Source organism: Tachypleus tridentatus, chromosome 2 (genome assembly GCF_004210375.1).
Source record: "Tachypleus tridentatus isolate NWPU-2018 chromosome 2, ASM421037v1, whole genome shotgun sequence".
In the NCBI taxonomy this organism is placed as follows: domain Eukaryota; kingdom Metazoa; phylum Arthropoda; class Merostomata; order Xiphosura; family Limulidae; genus Tachypleus; species Tachypleus tridentatus.
The window spans coordinates 17,962,550-17,987,026 of NC_134826.1; the positions used below are offsets into that span (position 1 = coordinate 17,962,550).

The 24,477-nt window shown below is 32.7% G+C and overlaps 1 long non-coding RNA gene across 3 annotated transcripts; it reads right to left on the reverse strand.

Moving 5' to 3' along the window:
• Positions 1-452: 452 nt before the first annotated feature.
• On the reverse strand, positions 453-23,111 carry LOC143238982 (uncharacterized). Of its 3 annotated transcripts, none has more exons than XR_013020879.1 (3): positions 22,781-23,111; positions 3,721-3,803; positions 453-632 (listed from the first exon to the last, which is right to left on the reverse strand). It is a non-coding gene; the product is annotated as an uncharacterized LOC143238982 (long non-coding RNA). The 3 variants fall into 3 exon arrangements; XR_013020878.1 differs by lacking the exon at positions 22,781-23,111 and adding an exon at positions 4,451-4,531; XR_013020877.1 differs by lacking the exon at positions 22,781-23,111 and adding an exon at positions 4,017-4,211.
• Positions 23,112-24,477: the final 1,366 nt, after the last annotated feature.

The window sequence follows — 24,477 nt, forward strand, 5'->3', positions numbered from 1 at the left end:
ATTAGAATAATTCTACAATCATTATTACTAAGATAATGCGAGCCTGTACGGTTTTGCATAATATTTAATACAATACAAATTTTGTTCTCCATAAAGATAACAATAAATTGCTTCACTTCACGGTATTGTTAAGCTGTTAACGTCGTAAACGTGAAGCTAAGACGGTGAAATTAGAACAATGAAACCGTTGCACTAATGAAATGTGCCTTTTGCTTATCGAAATAATATTCTGTATTGTTGCTTTTCGTACGTCTGTTTAATCTGTTGTATCCTGTGCAGAAATGATGCCAGAGACAATCAACAAATAGCAAGGTTAAAATGAATTAAGTAAGGGAGACTAAAACATTTAATAGAAATAATTTTGCAAATTTGTGAACATGCTGAAATGTTTTCCAGTAGAACGTTTACGCTCTATATACATTAAATAATTTAACCGTAGTCATAGGTTTTTAAATATAATGTTTTATTATTCCGTTTAAATCAGTTCGCTTTTAATACATTTCGTACAGAAGCTTACATCGATCTGAAACCTTAAATTTGTTTTGTACAGACCAAAAAGAGTCTACGAATCACCTGGTTTTTCATGCCTCGTTGACGTGGATCTCTTTTCAACTTTGACATCAGATTCCAAACTGTAAATAAGAAATAGATACAGACTAGCAATCAGTCAAGTGGGAAAATAATAATTTTAATAACACAGTGAGAAAAGTATTTCTTCTGAATATAGTTCAATAATATACTGAGAAATGTCTTCCTATACTTAAAATAATTCAATAATATACTGAGAAATAGCTTCCTATACTTAAAATAATTTAACAATACACCAACAAATATCTTCGTGTACTGAAAACAGTTCAACAATATACCGACAAATATCTTCCTATACTTAAAACAGTTCAATAATACATTGAGAAATGTCTTTCTATATTTAAAATGGTTCAACAGTGTACGAACAAATATCTTCCTATACTGAATATAGTTCAATAATATACCGACAAATGACTTCCTATACTTAAAATAGTTCAATAATATACTGAGAAATGTCTTCCTATACTGAAAATAGTTCAACAATATCCCGACAAATATCTTCCTATACTTAAAATAGTCTAATAATATACTGAGAAATATTTTCCTATACTTAAAATAGTTCAACATTATATCAACAAATGTCTTCCTGTACTGAAAATAGTTCAAAAACATACTCGACAAATGACTTCCTCCTGAATAAAATATTTACTTTCAGATAGAAACTTATCATTGTTATAATCCTAATAAATTATTTTTTCCTCCAACATAATTGCATTAGTTAACTTTTTCTGTACACGGTAAAATTAGAACCGGTTACAGAAACTACAACAACTTAAAGACAGGCTAAACTTACAGAAAAATGTCGCTTGAGAAATTTGGAGAAAATATATATATATATATATTATCGTTACAATTAAAGTAAAGAAAATGAAGAATGAGATATAAACATTTATTTTATTGTAGGACAAAAATAAAGTCCTCAATAGCGTAAAACATACAGATGAACAAAACTAGGAAATAAGGTAATTTGATTTGGTTTCGGCCAGAGAATTACATTTGAAAAGATATTTAATGTGGAAAATAATAAACAATGTATAACTGGGCACTTTAGTCTGTTATCTTTATGTTTGACAAAACAGAAAAACAAAATTAAAATCATAATATAGTTAATCAGATATCACTAGCAGGGATAACAGATTTTGTAAGATAAAGAAGTCTGATTTATATCAAAGTGTATTTTAACTTTAGCAAACAATAATTATCCAAATATTATTACCACGGATAACATACTTTTAGGATAAAGAAGTCTGCTTACAAAAAAGGGTTCTTTACCTTTAGCAAACAATAGTTATCCAAATATTACTACCAGGGATAACACCTTTGTTGGATAAAGAAGTCTGCTTTGGAACAAGGTTTGTTGTTTTTCTTTAACTTTAGCAAACAATAATTATCCAATTATTACTATCAAATTAAATACATTATTCAAATTTTTTTCATCTTTTGATGTTCCTTTATTTACGTTTTAGTTTTAGTAAACATTTCACAATTTATTTTTGACAAACGATGGCGAATGAATAAATTTGTTCAATAAGCACCTGAAACGGATACGGTGAGTGTGTAGCAAGTGCCACGATATCAAATGATATATCATATCATGAATACACAAACTGGCCACGATATCAAATGATATATCATATCATGAATACAGAAACTGGCCACGAATATCAAGTGCCACGACATCAAATGATATATCATATTATGAATACAGAAACTGGCCACGAATATCAAGTGCCACGATATCAAATGATATATCATATTATTGATACACAAACTGGCCACGAATATCAAGTGGCACGAGACATCGGTATTTTACTGCATAAACACAATGCGCAGTTGATCTTCGTCTCAAACAGGAATTTCCTTGGTCGGTAAAATAAAGGAACATTTCCATCAAAAGCTCAAATCACAAGAGCATCATATTTTTTTGCGCCGGATTCGCAGAAACGCTAGTGTAATTTTCAGACTTAATGCATTCAGACATAAACGCTAAACGAGGAACAGGTGTATTGAAGATTGCGACATGAGAGAGAATACCTCCCTTGTAAATAATAATTATATTCTTTTAGTCATACATAATAAGGAAGTTTCGTTGTACTTAATAGACGTAATCATTAGTTTTAGACATACATCATGTACCTTCTCTTAAACATCGTGAACGAATTGAAATTATGCGCCTCGCAATCGCAAATAACATAAAACTTATTTCCAGTAAAAACTAGTTTACTTTTTTTTAAAATATTACATCGATTTAAGTGTTTGTTTAATAATATACCATTGTGCAGGTTTTTATTACTATACTGTTTAAGTGTTTGTTTAATAATATATCATTGTGCAGGTTTTTATTACTGTACTGTTTTTTTCTATTGGTTTTTTTCGAAAATAGCCTAAGGGCTTTATTATTAATATTCAAAGACTGCATTTTTTTCCGTATTTGCATAAACAGTTCAGGGCCAACTGAATTAATTATTGGTGTACGTAAGGAGTCACCCTCGATCTAACGTGTAAATAGAATGAAGAAACAACAGTTTACAAGATTCTGAAAATGTTAGGCTCTAGAACATGTTTAATGTTCTTTACATGCGAATAAGTTACATAAAATAGCATATAATAACTGTTTGTTTGTTTCTGAATGTCGCGCAAAGCTACTCGAGGGCTATCTGCGCTAGCTGTCCCTAATTTAGCAGTAGATGAAAGGCAGCTAGTCATCACCACCCACCGCCAACTCTTGGGCTACTCTTTTACCAACGAATAGTGAAATTTACCGTAACATTATAACGCCCCCACGGCTGAAAGGGCGAGCATGTTTGATGCGAAGGGGATTCGAACTCGCGACCGTCAGATTACGAGTCGAACGCCTTAATCCACCTGGCCATATAATAATTAGCCTCGTAATATAAACTTGCTTGCTTTTGAAACGGATAAAATTTAAAATAAAACTAAAATAAAAGCAAAAATTACCGTAACTTGATACATTACCCCCCGGAAAAAAACAAACCAACAAATGCTGTGCGTCTATCGAAACAAGTAACTAATCAAGTATTTGGTTTTAAAAAACTGGTAACTTTATTTCGTCAAATTAAATGTTCTTAATTAAAACACCACTGGTTGTATTTATTATTTGATTGAACTTACCCTCAAACAAGATATTCTGTCATTTGCGTTTCCAAACACCGCAGTTTATTCTGTTTGTCTTCTTACGTTTAGAGTAGCGACACCTGAAAATAATATTGAAATTTAAGAGTTACGTAATAATCGCTAATGTTAAATGTTTTAGATTTTATTAAACATTTAAGCGAAACTACTGAATGATATTCGTCCACAAACTTAATAAACATACGTTTAAAGCTGTGAATAAAATTTTTCACAATGTTTAACAGGCACTGAATTAAAACTGTTCAAGTGTGTCACAGAACTTATTGGCAGCTTACCTGGAAATTTTCATAACGTTTACATAAAAGCGTTATAAGCATTGAACTGAACTTAGCAAATATTTAACCGAGAGCTTTTCATAATATTCTGCAACAAAACATGATTCACATTTAGTTAAAACATTTCATAACACTCTGACGTAACACAATACACATTCAGTTAAAACATTTCATAACACTCTGACGTAACACAATACACATTCAGTTAAAACATTTCATAACACTCTGACGTAACACAATACACATTTAGTTAAAACATTTCATAACACTCTGACGTAACACAATACACATTCAGTTGAAACATTTCATAACACTCTGACGTAACACAATACACATTCAGGTAAAATGTTCCATATTATTCATACGTAACACAATACAGATTCGGATAAAACTGTTAATAATACTCCGACACTCATACTGTCACGAAGGCTTACAATAGAATAATGCTTCTAACCCTTGGACTTCGGTTACCCTCGGTGGGCTCAGCAGATAACCCGATGTGGCTTTGCTGTAAGAAAACACACACACACGCTATAATCCTTAATATTTACATATCGATGTTACGACATCATAAAGTAAGTTTTTAAAATTGGCAGGATTATTTTTATAAGCGTTAATTATTATTTTAAAAGGTTTGTTCGTTTGTTGCGAATTTCGCGCAAAGCTACTCGAGGGCTATCTGCGCTAGCCGTCCCTAATTTAGCAGTGTAAGATTAGAGGGAAGGCAGCTCGTTATCACCACCCACCGCCAACTCTTGGACTACTCTTTTACCAACGAACAGTGAGATTGACCGTAACATTATAACGCCGCCACGGCTGAAAGGGCGAGCATCTTTGGTGCAACCGGGATTCGAACCCGTGACCGTCGGATTACGAGTCGAACGCCTTAAATTTTATAAGGAAAACGTTTGTCTTACTAATTAGAAGTCATATAAATAAATCAAATTATAATTTTAGAATCAGGTTATTGAGATATTTCTAAAAACAAACAAACCAAAGCATAAGGAATAACTTAATTAGTTGTACACAATAAGCGACGCTAGTTCCTTGAAGGTTTGCGTAAATGTTTAAAATAAAGATCATAATGTATAGCTTAATCAGATGTTCATCATAATTTAACCATATGAAATGATCAGTCTGCGATCTGGAAAATAACGTAATAGCCTACCAAATTTAGACATGATACATATTAGTTTAAAAATTCAGCCTTATGAAGCAAACTAGTGATTTTTCTCAATGTTTAAGATAAAAACGTGACGTGATTTACCCTAAACGTGTTCAGTGTGTCACATGTGATTCCACAGGACGGAATCTTAAACCGTTTGAACATCACACGTGATACGTTGCTTCCTTTATTCGACGTGCAACTGATACTCGTAAACTTGGATATATAAACTAATTGTTTTGGTTTAACATGTATGATATTAAAAGAGAGCTTTACGTAAGCACCACTTGTCACGCTCAAAACACGTGAGAATGAGTGTAGGTTTACTTACTTTCACTCAAAAAGAAACCTAAACCTCGGATTTTTGGTTGTTAAAACTTTCCGCTGCACTGTCTTTCAATGACACTAGAAGAATACGCTTCACTCATACCTACTTGGGTAAGTAGTAAAATAGGCGTATTCGTAGAAACCATTAAGCCTAAAAAAGGTAAAGAAAAAAGCAGTATTTTTTTTTATTCCTGAAAAGACAAAACGTGACAAAGAAAAGAAATATGTTACTTTGGTTTTGAACGTTTAAACACTGAAATCACTTGGATTATAACCGTATAACCTGATGAAGTCAGACAATAAACTCCCCACTGTAGGATAACATATTTTATTCCAATCTTTGATAATATAACCTGAAGAAGAGAATTGCGCTATTTTCAATTGTAACCATATAAATTTATTATGTAACTTCACTGTTTCATCAGTTACATATGGCTCTGTGTGAATGATTGTGCTGTTACTAGCATCACACAGCTAGTCCTTAATAGGCTGTTTACTGGTTCTGTATAAATTGCGATTGCGTTCTTACAAGCACTATGTAGCTAATTCTTAATAAATTGTTTACTGGTTCTGTATAAACGATTGCGTTCTTATTAGCACTATGTAGCTAATTCTTAATAAATTGTTTACTGGTTCTGTATAAACGATTGCGTTCTTATTAGCACTATGTAGCTAATTCTTAATAAATTGTTTACTGGTTCTGTATAAACGATTGCGTTCTTACAAGCACTATGTAGCTAATTCTTAATAAATTGTTTACTGGTTCTGTATAAACGATTGCGTTCTTATTAGCACTACGTAGCTAATTCTTAATAAATTGTTTACTGGTTCTGTATAAACGATTGCGTTCTTACTAGCACTACGCAGCTAATTATTAATAAGTTGTTTCCACGTAGACCAAGGCCATTGTTAATAAGGCAACCTTATTTAAAAATAGTTGGACATGATGCACATGATATACGAGGCTCAAAAGGATTTTAAGTTTCAGCTATAACGCATGTGTGATATATTGCCTTTACCTTTGTATCACAATGTTTACCCTCTTCTGATGTATAGTTTCTATGTTTTGGTTTATACAAATACAGAATTATCTGAGATTTCAAAGAAGTTTTTTTTCAAAATTTGTTAGAGTTTTGCTTTTATTACAGCTGTGAGACAAATTGAAATACGTGAGTTTAATACTGCTATATTAACTTAATATGAAGGCATGAAACACGTAGAGAAAGAAACTAGGAACCCAATTTTAAATCAGTTTTATCATCACAATATTTATTAATAAGTTCATTTAAACTGGATCATAAAGTTTTTTTCTCTAAAAACTAAATAAGACAAGATTGCTAGTTTTAGGCTCCAGTTCAAATCTAAATAATAGTTCAATATGATAAAAATATTTTACGGTTATAATGTACAGTAAATAATATAAGAATTACTTTCCCTTCGCTTTAGAACAGTTTGTGATTTATTTTCTAGCGTTTATGTTTACCCCTAAGTATCAAAAGAAATTGTATATACGTTATGATATTATAACACTGAATAGAAGTTTATGTTTACTCCTAAGTATCAAAAAAAATTGTATATACGTTATGATATTATAACACTGAATAGAAGTTTATGTTTACCCCTAAGTATCAAAAGAAATTGTATATACGTTATGATATTATAACACTGAATAGAAGTTTATGTTTACCCCTAAGTATCAAAAGAAATTGTATATACGTTATGATATTATAACCCTGAATAGAAGTTTATGTTTACTCCTAAGTATCAAAAGAAATTGTATATACGTTATGATATTATAACACTGAATAAAAGTTCATGTTTACTCCTAAGTATCAAAAGAAATTGTATATACGTTATGATATTATAACCCTGAATAGAAGTTTATGTTTACTCCTAAGTATCAAAAGAAATTGTATATACGTTATGATATTATAACACTGAATAGAAGTTTATGTTTACCCCTAAGTATCAAAAGAAATTGTATATACGTTATGATATTATAACACTGAATAGAAGTTTATGTTTACCCCTAAGTATCAAAAGAAATTGTATATACGTTATGATATTATAACCCTGAATAGAAGTTTATGTTTACTCCTAAGTATCAAAAGAAATTGTATATACGTTATGATATTATAACACTGAATAAAAGTTTATGTTTACTCCTAAGTATCAAAAGAAATTGTATATACGTTATGATATTATAACCCTGAATAGAAGTTTATGTTTACTCCTAAGTATCAAAAGAAATTGTATATACGTTATGATATTATAACACTGAATAGAAGTTTATAAATAAAGTTAGAAAAAATATCTTACGTATGTAATTCATAAGTTCTGGATGTAACTGATAAGTTCTGGATGCAACTGACAAGTTCTTGATGTAACTGATAACTTCTAGATGTAACTGATAAGTTCTGAATGTAACTGATAAAATTCTGAATGTAACTGACAAGTTCTGGATGTAACTGATAAGTTCTGGATGTAACTGATAAGTTCTGGATGTAACTGATAAGTTTTGGATGTAACTGATAAGTTCTAGATGTAACTGATAAGTTCTGAATGTAACTGATAAAATTCTGAATGTAACTGATAAGTTCTGGAAGTAACTGATAAGTTCTGAATGTAACTGATAAGTTCTTGATGTAACTGATAAGTTTTGGATGTAACTGATAAGTTCTAGATGTAACTGATAAGTTCTGAATGTAACTGATAAGTTCTAGATGTAACTGATAAGTTCTAAATGTAACTGATAAGTTCTGAATGTAACTGATAAGTTTTGGATGTAACTGATAAGTTCTGGATGTAACTGATAAGTTCTAGATGTAACTGATAAGTTTTGGATGTAACTGATAAGTTATATATGTAACTGATAAGTTCTGGATGTAACTGATAAGTTCTAGATGTAACTGATAAGTTCTGGATGTAACTGATAAGTTCTAGATGTAACTGATAAGTTTTGGATGTAACTGATAAGTTCTAGATGTAACTGATAAGTTTTGGATGTAACTGATAAGTTCTGGATGTAACTCATAAGTTCTTGATGTAACTGATAAGTTTTGAATGTAACTGATAAGTTCTAGATGTAACTGATAAGTCCTGAATGTAACTGATAAGTTCTAGATGTAACTGATAAGTTCTAAATGTAACTGATAAGTTCTGAATGTAACTGATAAGTTTTGGATGTAACTGATAAGTTCTAGATGTAACTGATAAGTTCTATATCTAACTGATAAGTTCATTCATTTTCATCTTTTTCCAACACCAAAAACTAACACCAGCTTCATTGTAACATACAACCATAAATCAATCTGTTTCAAAACATATCTGGACCGTTTGTCACAATCAACTGGTAAGACATAGGTGTTGGAAGGAACCGACTATATTAAACAGAAGATAGAAAAGGAAAACAAAATAATTTCAAAGAAAATACTTTACTACTTTTTTTTATATAAATCCAACTTTAAGAAAGTAATAATAACTGGGAAGTCAGTGGTTGAGTTAAGAAATATTTTCGTTATTCTGTACTGGAAAAGTCTTGAAACTACAGAGCTATTCAGATCTTCTGAGAAGGTAATAAGAGAGAGTTTTTATCATATCTCAGACACATGACAAATATATATATGAATAATAATATAAATTGAGTGTCACGATTTCACTGTATAAACCATTTTAGAACAAACTTACGACGATTAGAGATTATATCCAAATTAAGTTTTGTGTTGTTTCAAAATTAAACCACTACCCTAACGTTGTTCAAAATTCAATTGGCTCAACAGTACTTCCGAGGGCTTATAACCCTAAACATATCTTGTTTCGATACAGCACAGACAACCAACCCATTGAAAATGGGATATTGGCATCATGCTAGTTTACTTGTATTTTTATTAAGTCCAACGAAACGTTATTTATTGTTTCTGTAACACTCGGTGTATGATTATGTGTACGTATTTTGAAGTACACAATTATCACTAGCCCTTAGATTGCATTTAAATGTAACGATAGTAGAATGATAGGAGAATGTTGTTTTTTTTTAATGTACGTTCAAATATATCGGCTTTGACAGAGCTTGTAATTCTACTGTGGACACAAATTTTAATATATGTCTCTCGAGGAATGGAGGGATTTTCGGATTTGCATTTTCACTATAAATCTTTTCAGTTAATCTCACGTGCAGAAAGGAATCGTCTTTCAGTGTTGACGTTATAATGTGCGAAAGGAAATCGAATGCTAGGCACGGTTGATGGTGAAAGGATACCAAACACTGCGCCTGCACTGATTAACGACGATTTCCAGAACTTTCGGAAGTTTTATCCTCTTGTTGTGCTAGGCCAAACAGAGCTTGCAACCCGTAGAAATGCAGCGTTAGAGCAGAACAAAAAAAAATAACGTCTGCTTCTGATTGGTTGAGAGACCATTTCGCTCGGAAGGCAATGCATACCAATCTAACTGGTTACTTCATCGTCTTATCTGACTTCAAACTCACTGGAAGTTAGTGTGATTTCTTCGACAGATTTATGCTTAACGCTGCGGCAACTCGTTCATTGGCTGAAAAGTGACGCGTGTAGGCGTGGTCTCAATTCGGTAGGCCGCACTGCGGGATTTTTTTTTACGTTGAAGTAATTCAGAAAAGCAAAAAAAAGAAAAGAAAAATGAACTAAGCCACGAACGACTGCATACTGCCTTAAACGTAGCTTTAACATTCAATAATTGTTTATTATATTTCTTAACAAATGCTAACATCCGTGAATTGTAAAGGCCGATCGTACCTTTTATCTACGCTTCACGATTTGGTGGCACCTTTACCAATATCTCTCAAGCTACCCCTTCGTTTATTGCCATTAGAACAGTTATAGTCTGAGTCATGCAATTTCATTGGTGTTCATCTTGCTTAGGTACAAATAAAGGAAAGTTTCTATATTGAAAACGTAGGGGAGAGCCATCATTTTGTTTTCGACCGTTGACCTGACAGTACCAATATTCTTAATGTTCGGTTTTGCACGCAAAGTTGCTAAATGCATGCTAACGTCTTCGAAATAAGAAACTAAGCTACCATTTTAAAGAACAAGTTCCTTCGCCTATGACAGGGTAATTTTCCAGGTAAGAAACGCGCCTACGGTTGTCAGTTAGTCTACGCTGCGCAAAAGTTACGCAGGGGGCGATAAATATTAAGCAAAATATTGGACGTAACGTTAATTAATTTTCGTAACTTCTATTGATCGAACTTTACAGATTCCGGAGAAACGGATCTCTATGTTTTACTTGATGTATTTCAGTTATTTACGAAATAATGCAGTTTGCATCAATCTAACCACGCCGTATTCAAAAGGTTTGAAGAGATATTGATAACATAATTTCTTTTAGATATGTTAAGACGAGGACTGGAGCAAACTTTGAACACATCAGCTCAATGCCATGTTGTAATTTACTCGGTCATTTTCCGTCGTATTTTATAAGATAACCTAAAGAAAGTGTGTTTATTACTGAAAAAGGAATGAATGTATTCGTTAATTATATTAGACTTATCAACAGCGACTCAAGAGAATAATACAATGTTTATTTTGTGAAGAACGCACTATATGTTTCAATGTGTCTGATTTCTTCAAGTATAATATACTGCCACGTATTCAGAATCTACGATATCACTTCTGAAAAAAATCATTCTGCTTTTTAATCTCAACTAGAACATAACATAAGTTGAGCGAGTACACATCATATTGTAAACAGACACGTTTTATTTTTCAGTTTCGGTTTTCTTTTCTTATTTGTTCAAAGCACAAATGTGCTCAGTTATTTTCTGAACTGTCACGTTAAAGAGGCTTAGCTCTAAAAAGGTATATTTTAAAACAACAATAACAATACAAAAAGTAACATTAGCAACAACTGTTTATGCATCTATAACAAAACAAATAATAGAATTAGCAACAAATGTTTATGTATCAAGAATAATACAGAGTAAAATTAACAACAAATGTTTATGCATCAATAGTACAAAGAGTAAAATTAACAACAAATGTTTATGCATCAATAGTACAAAGAGTAAAGTTAACAACAAATGTTTATGCATTTATAACAATACAGAGTAAAATTAACAACAAATGTTTATGCGTCAATAATACAAAGAGTAAAATTAACAACAAATGTTTGCGCATCTATAACAATACAAAGAGTAAAATTAACAACAAATGTATATACTTTTATAACAGTATTAAGAGTAGAATTAACAACAAATGTTTATGTATCTATAACAATACAAAGAGTAAAATTAACAACAAATGTTTGCGCATCTATAACAATACAAAGAGTAAAATTAACAACAAATGTATATACTTTTATAACAGTATTAAGAGTAGAATTAACAATAAATGTTTATGTATCTATAACAATACAAAGAGTAAAATTAACAACAAATGTATATACTTTTATAACAGTATTAAGAGTAGAATTAACAATAAATGTTTATTCATCTATAACAATACAGAGTAAAATTGACAACAAATGTTTATGTATCTATAGCAATACAGAGTAAAATTAACAACAAATGTTTATGTATCTATAGCAATACAGAGTAAAATTAACAACAAATGTTTATGTATCTATAACGATACAGAGTAAAATTAACAACAAATGTTTATGTATCTATAACAATACAGAGTAAAATTAACAACAAATGTTTATGTATCTATAACAATACAGAGTAAAATTAACAACAAATGTTTATGTATTTATAACGATACAACGAGTAGAATCAACAAAGAAACTCAACTACAGTAAAGGAACAAAAAGATTTAATCTCCAAGTAATAATAGGTGTTCAGATACCAAACATTGGTTTTGAATGTTTAAGCGGATTCCTAAACCACGTAAGTCAAAAAATGTACAAAATTATTTACTGAATTAGTTGCTCAGAAAATTATGTGAGGTTACCATAAACCATTGATTAGAAATAAATATACTTTAAACGAGTTTCGTCGTCAAATAATATTTTAACCACTTAGGACAGAATATATTTTTTTAATTTTATAACTTTAATTATATAAAATATATGGGAAAGTGATGCACTTATGAAAGGAAATTTAACAATTTCTATGTGAGTTAAAACGTTTATAAGTAGAACTTAAGTGTCTTAAAGTTACCTATGACTAGTTCCAACATTTAGTTTAATGTCGACCTACTGCAATTATGTTATTGCCATTATCATAAAATAAAACATAAGCATTCGTTTTATCACACGTAGCTTAGTTTGCAGTGTCTAAGTATTTTAACACTAGACGTAAATAACTCTATAGCTTTCATGTGTTACACAGACGCCCTTTAAAACAAACAGCACAGTTTATAGTAATTACTTCATATTCAGTAAAGCAGAGAACCTAGCGGTGAGAAAACACATTAAACCTACATGACAGAAACACTGTCGAAATCCAACAATAAGTGGTGAAGTGATTATCGCTGTTTAATGTTCTACATCTGTGTTTTCTGTGGTTAGCAGGTTATATGTATGTATTCAACGTTTCACACATGTACCTGTGTTTTCTATGTGTGTGTGTAATTATTTCTGTGGTTAGCAGGTTATATGTATGTACTCAACATTGCACACACATACCTCTGTTTTCTATATGTGTAATTATTTCAGTAATTTCCATGTTATATGTATAAATCCAACGTTTTACACATACACCTGTGTTTTTTATGTGTATGCAGTTCTTTCTGTTGTTAGCAGCAGTGTTTATACAATCGTTTTCTGACACTCTTTATTCTTATTCTGAAAGAATCTGTCGAGTAAATTCTGCGAGATACTCGGAAGGTGAACATTAAATTCTTTATTTTGTGTTAAGCCTCTCTTTCATTTTATTTCACATTCATATCAACAGGTGATTTTGCACATTTACACATGCTTCGACAGTTCACTGTTTTCATTGAAGACCAGATCTTTTTCTATAGTTTGTCCATGAAAAACATACCGATAATATCTTTCACAAATTTAGCGTCCAATGATCAAGAATCTTATATAGAAAACACTGTATGGAAAATAGAAAAAAACTTACCGCTGCCATATAAAAACCGTGTGAGCTTAAAAATATAGAATGTGTTAATAAGGAACTGATTCTATGGTAGAAAATAGAAACAAACTTACCGCTGCCTTATAAAATCCGTGTGAGCTTAAAAATATAGAATGTGTTAATAAGGAACTGATTCTATGGTGGAAAATAGAAACAAACTTACCGCTGCCTTATAAAAACCGTGTGAGCTTAAAAATATAGAATGTGTTAATAAGGAACTGATTCTATGGTGGAAAATAGAAACAAACTTACCGCTGCCTTATAAAAACCGTGTGAGCTTAAAATATAGAATGTGTTAATAAGAAACTGATTCTATGGTAGAAAATAGAAACAAACTTACCGCTGCCATATAAAACCGTGTGAGCTTAAAATATAGAATGTGTTAATAAGGAACTGATTCTATGGTGGAAAATAGAAACAAACTTACCGCTGCCTTATAAAACCGTGTGAGCTTAAAAATATAGAATGTGTTAATAAGGAACTGATTCTATGGTGGAAAATAGAAACAAACTTACCGCTGCCTTATAAAAACCGTGTGAGCTTAAAAATATAGAATGTGTTAATAAGGAACTGATTCTATGGTAGAAAATAGAAACAAACTTACCGCTGCCATATAAAAACCGTGTGAGCTTAAAAATATAGAATGTGTTAATAAGGAACTGATTCTATGGTGGAAAATAGAAACAAACTTACCGCTGCCTTATAAAAACCGTGTGAGCTTAAAAATATAGAATGTGTTAATAAGGAACTGATTCTATGGTGGAAAATAGAAACAAACTTACCGCTGCCTTATAAAACCGTGTGAGCTTAAAAATATAGAATGTGTTAATAAGAAACTGATTCTATGGTAGAAAATAGAAACAAACTTACCGCTGCCATATAAAAAACCGTGTGAGCTTAAAAATATAGAATGTGTTAATAAGGAACTGATTCTATGGTAGAAAATAGAAACAAACTTACCGCTGCCATATAAAAACCGTGTGAGCTTAAAAATATAGAATGTGTTAATAAGGAACTGATTCTATGGTGGAAAATAGAAACAAACTTACCGCTGCCTTATAAAAACCGTGTGAGCTTAAAAATATAGAATGTGTTAATAAGGAACTGATTCTATGGTGGAAAATAGAAACAAACTTACCGCTGCCTTATAAAAACCGTGTGAGCTTAAAAATATAGAATGTGTTAATAAGGAACTGATTCTATGGTAGAAAATAGAAACAAACTTACCGCTGCCATATAAAAACCGTGTGAGCTTAAAAATATAGAATGTGTTAATAAGGAACTGATTCTATGGTGGAAAATAGAAACAAACTTACCGCTGCCTTATAAAAACCGTGTGAGCTTAAAAATATAGAATGTGTTAATAAGGAACTGATTCTATGGTGGAAAATAGAAACAAACTTACCGCTGCCTTATAAAAACCGTGTGAGCTTAAAAATATAGAATGTGTTAATAAGGAACTGATTCTATGGTAGAAAATAGAAACAAACTTACCGCTGCCTTATAAAAACCGTGTGAGCTTAAAAATATAGAATGTGTTAATAAGGAACTGATTCTATGGTAGACCATGACGTTACGTATTTAACGCGTGTTTTGTTTTGTTTGATTTTGAATTTCGTGCAAAGCTACACTAGGACTATTCGCGCCTGCCGCCCTTAATTTAGCAATGTAAGACTAGAGGGAAAGCAGCTAGTCATCACCACCCTCCGCAAACTCTTGGGCTACTCCTTTTACTAACATATAACAACCCCACGGCTGAAAGGGTGAGCATGTTTGGTGTGACGGGGGTTCGAACCCGCGACCCTCAAATTGCGAGTCGAACGCCCCCTAACCGTCTGGCCATTCAGGCCCATTTGACGCGTGAAGTGAAGAAGTAACCACTAAGACGTTTACAGTTTCTGTAAAGGTGCATACAGAACCGTATTAAAAAAAATTGGATTTTATATTAATTTGATAAAATAACCTACAGTGCTTGAAGTCATAAAATGTTTTACGATTAACCTAACGACTCCATATCGTAACAATTTAACTGGTCATGTTATCATGAAGAATAGACTTTGGTACTTTAAAATACTTTGTTCTGTCATCTGTTTTTTGTTCAGTAAATAATCCATGAAGCACACTTCACAATTAAAACTAAATTAAAGGATACTGTGGTATCCCTGAATTTGAACTTCTTATAAAGGTCAAGTTCAAAACAAGTGCACACTTCATAAACAAGACAAGAAGTCATTATTTAAACATTGAATAACTCTGTTGGTTTCGTATTATACCGTTCAGTTAATACACTCGCTCAACAAGTTGGTTACATATATTGAACTTGTCAACTATATTTAATACATAGGCCTGACACGGCCAGATTGTTAGGGAACTCGACTCGCAATCTGAGGGTTGCGGGTTCGTATCCCCGTCACACCAAACATGCTCGCCCTTTCAGGCATGGGGATGCCCAAGAGTTGGCGGTAGATGGTATTGACTAGCTGCTAAATTAGGGACGGCTAGCGCAAATAGCCCTTGTGTAGCTTTGCGCAAAAATCCAGAACAAACACAAACAGTTTAATACGTAACTTTTGTAGTGCGAACGTATGAACACACCAGACAATATTTTTAAAGCACCAGAACTGCATTAGTGTATCTTACAAAAAAGAACATGAGTTTCATTCGAAGATTTATTTATTTATTTATTAATATATAACATGTGTAACACTGATTAATAAGGGTAATATATAACATGTGTAACACTGATTAATAAGGGTAATATATAACATGTGTAACACTGATTAATAAGGAAAGTGAGAAAAAATGGCATAATTTAAAAAAAACACATTTAAATAAAGAAAGATATAAATAAGTTTTAATCATTTTTAGGCTTACTGGTACTTATGGACCGGCGTTGGTTGGTTTGTCGGGTCTGCGCAGATTCGTCACCCATTGCTACAAAAATGCATTTTGTATTTTGTTTGAATCCATGGGTGCGTTAAATAGTAAGTGTAAAATGCAAGAACCAATTCTAGTTGCCGTTAACAAACGCATGAGTAAAATATATTAAGCACAAAACACAGCGTAGTTTTCATACTTCCAAAGTGTAGTTTAATCTAAATGACGTATACATCAAACAAGTCGACGCAACCCACTACTCAATTAAGAACTCTTATGATTATGAGACACAAATTCAGCCCCATGACGTGACTGGCTTACAACCGTAAATAAGTTTTAAACCACTATCTGTATATATTTTCACCATAAAGTATGTCTCAATGCAGCACTAAACTGTCCCTCATTATCTCCTCAAGAAACGAAAAACAAACGAAAGCGTCACCTACCGAAGGACGCTAAGCAGCTTAAATAACCCTACCTGTCAGTAAACGTCAAGGGTGAACCTCCCCAGAAGCCCCAGTAGGAAGCAGGTGTATCTGATAAAACACTTTATTTAAACTAAGGTTACTGTTCTCTGGAAGTTTCTCTGAGAATAAACATTTATCTTTAGAAACCCCCAGAGGGGTAACGAGATGCGAACCATAAGTCTTCGGATTCATAGACAGGTATATAAAAGTGTTAATCCACGCCGTGTGCGTGATCCAATGGTTGACATTGGTATTAAACAGTTTGTTATTTTCGGTTCATTTACACGACAAAGAAAGCATCAAAACAACCACATGTATCAGTACTTGCAGCGAGTGAAGCAAAAGTTAATGAAACTTCCAGATCCTTATACACATCTCATGACGTTTCGCATAGCCGGGTGTTGCCTGATGGTGTAGTTGCTCGAGTCGTGAATCCAAATGTTCATGGTAGGTACTCCGCACTTTGAGACCATGGATACGCTAATAGAATGACTGTCAATCCCTCTATTCTGCCTGATAAAGGTTGTCGGCTGGTGCTGTTGAATAGCTGCACATAACTGTTCCTAAGTTTCGGAATAGTTTTGTGCTCTTAGCTTTTCTGTAACATTGGGTAGAAGACAATAAAACAAGACATTTTTAACGCGTTGACCACATACAGCCAATAGAATAACGTTCGGTTCTACAAGCATTAAATTTCGCGTTTTATTTCTTATGATCGTATGGCAACCATCATCATAAAAACTCAGAAGCAAATTTTTAGTTTCCCAGACTTTCTCATTTGAAGATGTTATGAAAATATTACAGTTTTGTAAACCCCCCAAAAAAATTACATAAAGGCCGATCACTTGTTCAAAAACTGTATTTTGTTCAAAAACATTTTAGTTATAATTTTGAGGTAACCCAATTATGAGAACTATCGGTCAAAGCATATGTAATATTATTAATGTAATATACAGCAGAGGAATGTCAGATGTAAACATTTTCCCGTTGATGAAGGCTTAGAGGTAAATATTTGTTTGTTACACTAGATATTTCTCCCTAAACTTTACAAGGGTCACCTACTCACAGTTGGCGCGAATTTTGGATTCAGAGGTTAAGGAAAAGGCAGCTATGGTGACAGCACCAAACGTCCATTTGTTTGGCTGGTTCTGAATTTCGCGCTCGCTGTCCCTAATTTAGTAGTTTAAGACTAGATGGAAGGCACCAGTCATCACCACCCACCACCAACTCTTGGGCTACTCTTATACCAACGAAAAGTGGGATAGAGTTGCCCAAGAATTAACGGTGGGTGGTGATGACTAGCTGCCTTCCATCTAGTCTTACACTACTAAATTAGGGACGGTTAGCACAGATAGCCTTCGTGTAGCTTTGCGCAAAATTCAAAAACAAACAGACAACTCGTTCTAGTCGGCCTGACATGGCCAGGTGATTAAGGCACTTGACTCGTAAGCCGAGGGTCGCTGGTTCGAATCCCCGTCACACCAAACATGCTCGTCCTTTCATTCGGGGGGACATTTAATGTGACGGCCAATCCCCCTATCGTTGGTGAAAGAGCAGCCCAAGAGCTGGCGGTGGATGGTAATAACTTGCTACCTTCCCTCTAGTCTTACATTGCTAAATTAGGGACAGTTAGCATAGATATCACGCATGTAGCTTTGCGCTAAATTCAGAAACAAACCTTCCTCTCCAAAATATTTTTAAATTACCAATTGGCGTTAAGCTTAAAAAAGAAAAAATGATGAAAAACCTTAAATAAACCTTAAAATAAACCTTAAATAAACCTTAAAATAAACTTTAAAATAAACCTTAAAATAAACCTTAAATAAACCTTAAAATAAACCTTAAATAACCCTTAAAATAAGCCTTAAATAAACCTTAAAATAAGCCTTAAATAAACCTTAAAATAAACCTTAAATAAAACATCTGCAGTTAGATTGCGGTTGAACAAAAATCTTGAAATAATTAAATTTGAAGTGAAACAAGTGAAATTGTATTTGAATTGAAAATAACTGAGTTTTATGGTAAGGCTACTTGGTTTGATAATGTATTTCAACACAGGAGTAACGTATTATAGGTGGGGCAGCAGATGGACAAATGACACCACAGTTCATTATTCCTCCACGAAATTGCTATTAATCTTAAATAACTTGATAAAGAGCGAGTTATGGCAGACCAGCATTAGTGCTAAGCACCATTAGCGTTTGTGAGCTCTGTGTACATTCAAACAAGAAAAAAAGCCGGTCAATTTCAAGTCGACCATGTGGTTGCGATAAAATTTCACAAATTAAGTATTAAATGAAAGTATTTAATAGTATTAAGTAACACGCGCAGTCATAAACGTTTTACTCCAGAAACATCACTTGATAATAAAATTAACACCAATGAAACTGCAAATTTCACACACACACACACAATAAGGTAATTACACGGACTTCCACCAGGTGTAAACGAGTTTTGTTGTTTTTGGAATTTCACACAAAGCTACATGAGGGCTAACTATGCTAGCCGTCCCTAATTTAGCAGTGTAAGACTAGAGGGAAGGCAGCTAGTCATCACCACCCACCGCCAACTCTTGGGCTACTCTTTTACCAACGACTAGTGGGATTGACCGTCACATTATACGCCCCCACTGCTGGGAGGGCGAGCATGTTTAGCGCGACGCGGGCGCGAACCCTCGGATTACGAGTCGCACGCCTTACGCGCTTGGCCATGCCAGGCCACAGGTGTAAACGATTAAGTCAAATGTGTTTTACATTTCCTAATTTTTAATTAAAGTATTCACAAGAATACGTTAATCATGTATTAAAATTTTCACAAGAATGTAGGAGGCATACATCAAAATGTGAGGGTGAAGTGACACGTTTGAACATTTTAAAGGATAATAGAAGTGTCGTGTTTTTCTTTTAATTCTCAAACAAACAACAACAAACAGTTTTATACTAACCGAAATGTATTAATCCACTGAGATTTTTGTTTCTTTTTTACATTCATTATTGGCCCAGCATGGCCAGGTGGCTAAGGTACTCGACTCGTAATCCCGAGGGCCGAGGGTTTGAATCTCCATCACACCAAATATGCTCGCCCTTTCAGCTGTGGGGACGTTATAATTGACGATTCAGCCCAAGAGTTGGCGGTGGGTGGTGATGACTAGCTGTCTTTTAGTCTTACACTGCTAAATTAGGGACGGTTAGCGCAGATAGCCCTCGAGTAGCTTTGCGCGAAATTCAAAACAAATCCAATATTTATTATTCTATAGATTTTGTCGTTACGATATGTTAACGATTGAGGATGAGTTATTGATCTGTTTCAACGAGTAATATTCATATTTTACAGCAGTCTCATATCGAACATTTTAACCGTGTTTTTTTGTAACTGAAGTATAAATATTTTGAACATTCACAACGACAAGGAAAGAAAATCTCCAACTTCTATCTATTGCTAAAAAATTAATTTAATTTGAAACATGGTTTCAGCAAATTGCGTTTCTAAAAATTAAAAAAATATGAATGAAAATATTACTGTAAGAAACATTTGGTGAATTAATTATTTTTCAAAACGTTGTATAGTTGTTAATATTACACTCCATGTAATTTTGGGTTATTTCACACGAGTGAGTTAAGTTGCTGTTGTTTTTAAACGGCGTGTGCATTTTTTTAAATTTATCACAATAAACAAAACTATTTTGTTTGAGTTTATTTATTGGTGGTAATTGGTTTGCAACGTTTCGGATTCTACAATATTTTCAGTTGAATGTTGATTATTCACCAAGATAAGACATTTCAATTGTTGCTGCGATAATTCTCAAAAACATATGTTAAAAACGTTTTTAAATTTAAAGAAAACAATATGAAACTGAATAAACAGTAAATTGTAGTTAGCTATTCGATAGTGGTTGCTACGTATGGTAACGCTCTCTTTAATAAAACGGTGCTTATTTTTGTTCATGTGTTAAGGGACGAGGGAAGGTGATTTCTTGGTTTGTTTTCATTTGTTTTGCACGTTGTGAGTTGATAACGTCCTCAATACGATATTCAGGTATCGTATGTTAATATTTTTTTATTTGATAGCGATTACATTGTATGGTAACGTTCTCTTTACGAAAACTGTTTGTTTTACTTCATATGTTTAGGGACGAGGGAAGGTGATTTTTGGTATTAATTCCATAGCGATTACATTGTATGGTAACGTTCTCTTTACGAACACTGTTTGTTTTACTTCATATGTTTAGGGACGAGGGAAGGTGATTTTTGGTATTAATTCCATAGCGATTACATTGTATGGTAACGTTCTCTTTACAAACACTGTTTGTTTTACTTCATATGTTTAGGGACGAGGGAAGGTGATTTTTGGTATTAATTCCATAGCGATTACATTGTATGGTAACGTTCTCTTTACAAACACTGTTTGTTTTACTTCATATGTTTAGGGACGAGGGAAGGTGATTTTTGGTATTAATTCCATAGCGATTTCATTGTATGGTAACGTTCTCTTTACAAACACTGTTTGTTTTATTTCATATGTTTAGGGACGAGGGAAGGTGATTTTTGGTATTAATTCCATAGCGATTACATTGTATGGTAACGTTCTCTTTACAAACACTGTTTGTTTTACTTCATATGTTTAGGGACGAGGGAAGGTGATTTTTGGTATTAATTCCATAGCGATTACATTGTATGGTAACGTTCTCTTTACAAACACTGTTTGTTTTACTTCATATGTTTAGGGACGAGGGAAGGTGATTTTTGGTATTAATTCCATAACTATTACATTGTATGGTGACGTTCTCTTTACAAACATTGTTTGTTTTACTTCATATGTTTAGGGACGAGGGAAGGTGATTTTTGGTATTAATTCCATAACTATTACATTGTATGGTGACGTTCTCTTCACAAAAAGTGTTTGTTTTACTTTATATGTCTAGGGACGAGGGAATGTGATTTTTTGTGTGTTAATTTAACCTAGCGATCAAATTACGTCCAGTTACACCTATGTTAAAAGTTGGGCAGTTGATTCATTGTATTGTTTCTCATTAATAAGATGTTCTTGTTTTTCAATCAAGATAAAAAACTTGCAATCCACGCAAATTGATATACCCAAGTTATAACTATCGAATTTCTAATTGAAACATTGCTCGGTCAATGAATCAGAACAAACTGTTGAGTTGTAATAAATCAGTTGTGGAAGAAATGTTATAAAAACCACCTCGTACCATCTTCAACTTTAAGTTAAATGTTTACCATTTCAGCTTTGTGTCCTTTTATGAGTTTTTCTTTTTTAGAGTCTTGATTTCTTTAAATTCAAGCGGATTTTTCGAATAGAAAAAATTTCAAAATATTAAACTGTAAGCCCCCAATGTTTTCACTCACATGTCTTTATAACAATATTTTAAAATTTCCCTTGAATATTAATCACTGTACAATTATCATTCGTGAAATGTATTCACCAGTAAGCGCCTTGTTCTTAAATAATTAGGGTTAATATTTATTTTAATCACAACTGACGAAACGTTTTGATAGCCCTTTCTTTTTAACGCTCTGTTAATTAAACAATAATCGTTTAATCAATTGACATTTTTGTGAAACGTTTCAGACGTCGCTGTAATCATTTTTACGAACTGTATTGTGGGATTGAGTCATCGTATGTTTCTCTAACTATCAAGTAATTAATTCGAAAATAAACCACTTCGTACATAATTAATACAGTCTCAGTAAAATATGAATTATGTGAGGCAAGAACCAGCGTGGAGTAAGTGAACGTTTTACATATAGGAAGAAGTAACCTCAAGGCGTCTGTTTGTTTTAAGCCTCATTAGACAAACTTTACGTCGGTGGTAACCAAAACACATAAAGAAGTAGTAAAGTTCACTTACCTTAGGTTTAGGCTTAAGAAAGAACTTAATGTCAATCAGTTGTTTCATGTATTTCGCAATAATTTTCGTTGCCTTCCATTATTAGCACTTAAAGGTGACTTGAGTATTGAATATAAATGCTCTTGCATCAGAATGATGATTTATATACGTTCTATTAAACCCAATTTATAAAGTCAACTCAGCAGTCACAAGCAGTACTAGCGAAACTTAGTGACTTTAGGATCTGTTCGTTTCTTCAACAGAATCGGCCTGAAGCACTCTGCCTACATGTCTGTTGTGACTTTGATAGGTTAGTCCTAGCCGGAGCCCGAACAGCGCCAACTTGAGTCACTCGTTGGACGATTGTTTGAAGAAATGGTAAAAGCAAGGCCTAATGATTATACAACTAGAAATACTGAACAATCAAAGCAAGTTAAGATTCAGAGCCAGAACGTCTTTCTGCATGAGGATAACTGGATAATGATAAAGGTAATCCAGGTAAGATTACACTAGTGACAGGCAAGATTGGCAGTACAGTGAATTCACAGATATTTTATGTCTCGTTCATATTAAAGAATTATTTTTGTAGGTTACTACTGAACATTTTATTTCAGATATTCGACGTGTATCTTTTGCGTAAATTGACAACAATTCTGATCTCGTTAACGCTTTACATTAGCAATAATAAAATTTAACGCATTTTGTTATTAACATGTTAAAAGTCTACTTCAAACTTATTCATGTTTGTTAAACGAATCACGTAAAGAAACGAGAGCTTTCACCAGATAATGTAGTGTTTATCTTTGATGTGGATCTGAAATTCTGAAACGTGTTGAGAAAAGGCAATTGAAAGTGAAATAATTATTCATTTTTCACAGTTACGTTAACGTCGAATATTTAAACTTTTTTCTACGCGATTAATTTATCACAAGGAAATAAAAAAATAAATCACATTTTTTTGTCGTAACACCACATACACTTGGTTAACAATAAATCGAGCATAGTTCAAAATAAGTAAATTTTTGAATCTATATTTTTAGAAAACAACTAGATATGAGTTTGTTAAACGTTACAGTGACGAACAGTTTCTAACAAATATATAAACAATATCACAGTAAGGGACTGTAGTGGTCAGAGAAACATGAATAAACCTGTACGTTTCAGAAAACTTTATTCTGGACATAAATTTCTACAATGTTTTTTTTAATCTTCCTGCTATAAATCTCATTGTACTAAATCGCTGACTTTTCAGAGATTAGTTTTACAGAACTTTACATCATGTCCTTCGTGTCCTTCGTAAATCCCTTCGTGTCCCTCCGAGTATATTTAACTAATTTTGAAAACAACAAGCGGGAAAAATATTTGTATTCTTAACTTTCATAAACCAATTTTCACAGTATTTTATTTTTTGTGATTCACAATGCGACGTGTATTTGTGTATTAAAATAACCGTTTATGAGCAAACGTTAACCTTCTCCGACGCGAAATCTTGTTTATCTAAGCTTTAGCGTATTAGCGATAATTAGCGTTTTACACCTTGACCAAAATTTTTTCCGTTTCATAAGTAATAACGTAACCAATTCTGATGGACGTTTAATGTATCTTCTGCACAAATAACTCATTCAACCTTCCTAATAAGCTGTTAATTACAGAAATAATAGCTTGCTATGTTTGTAATTCTATGTGCTTTAGTACTAAATTATAAACGTTTTAGTCTA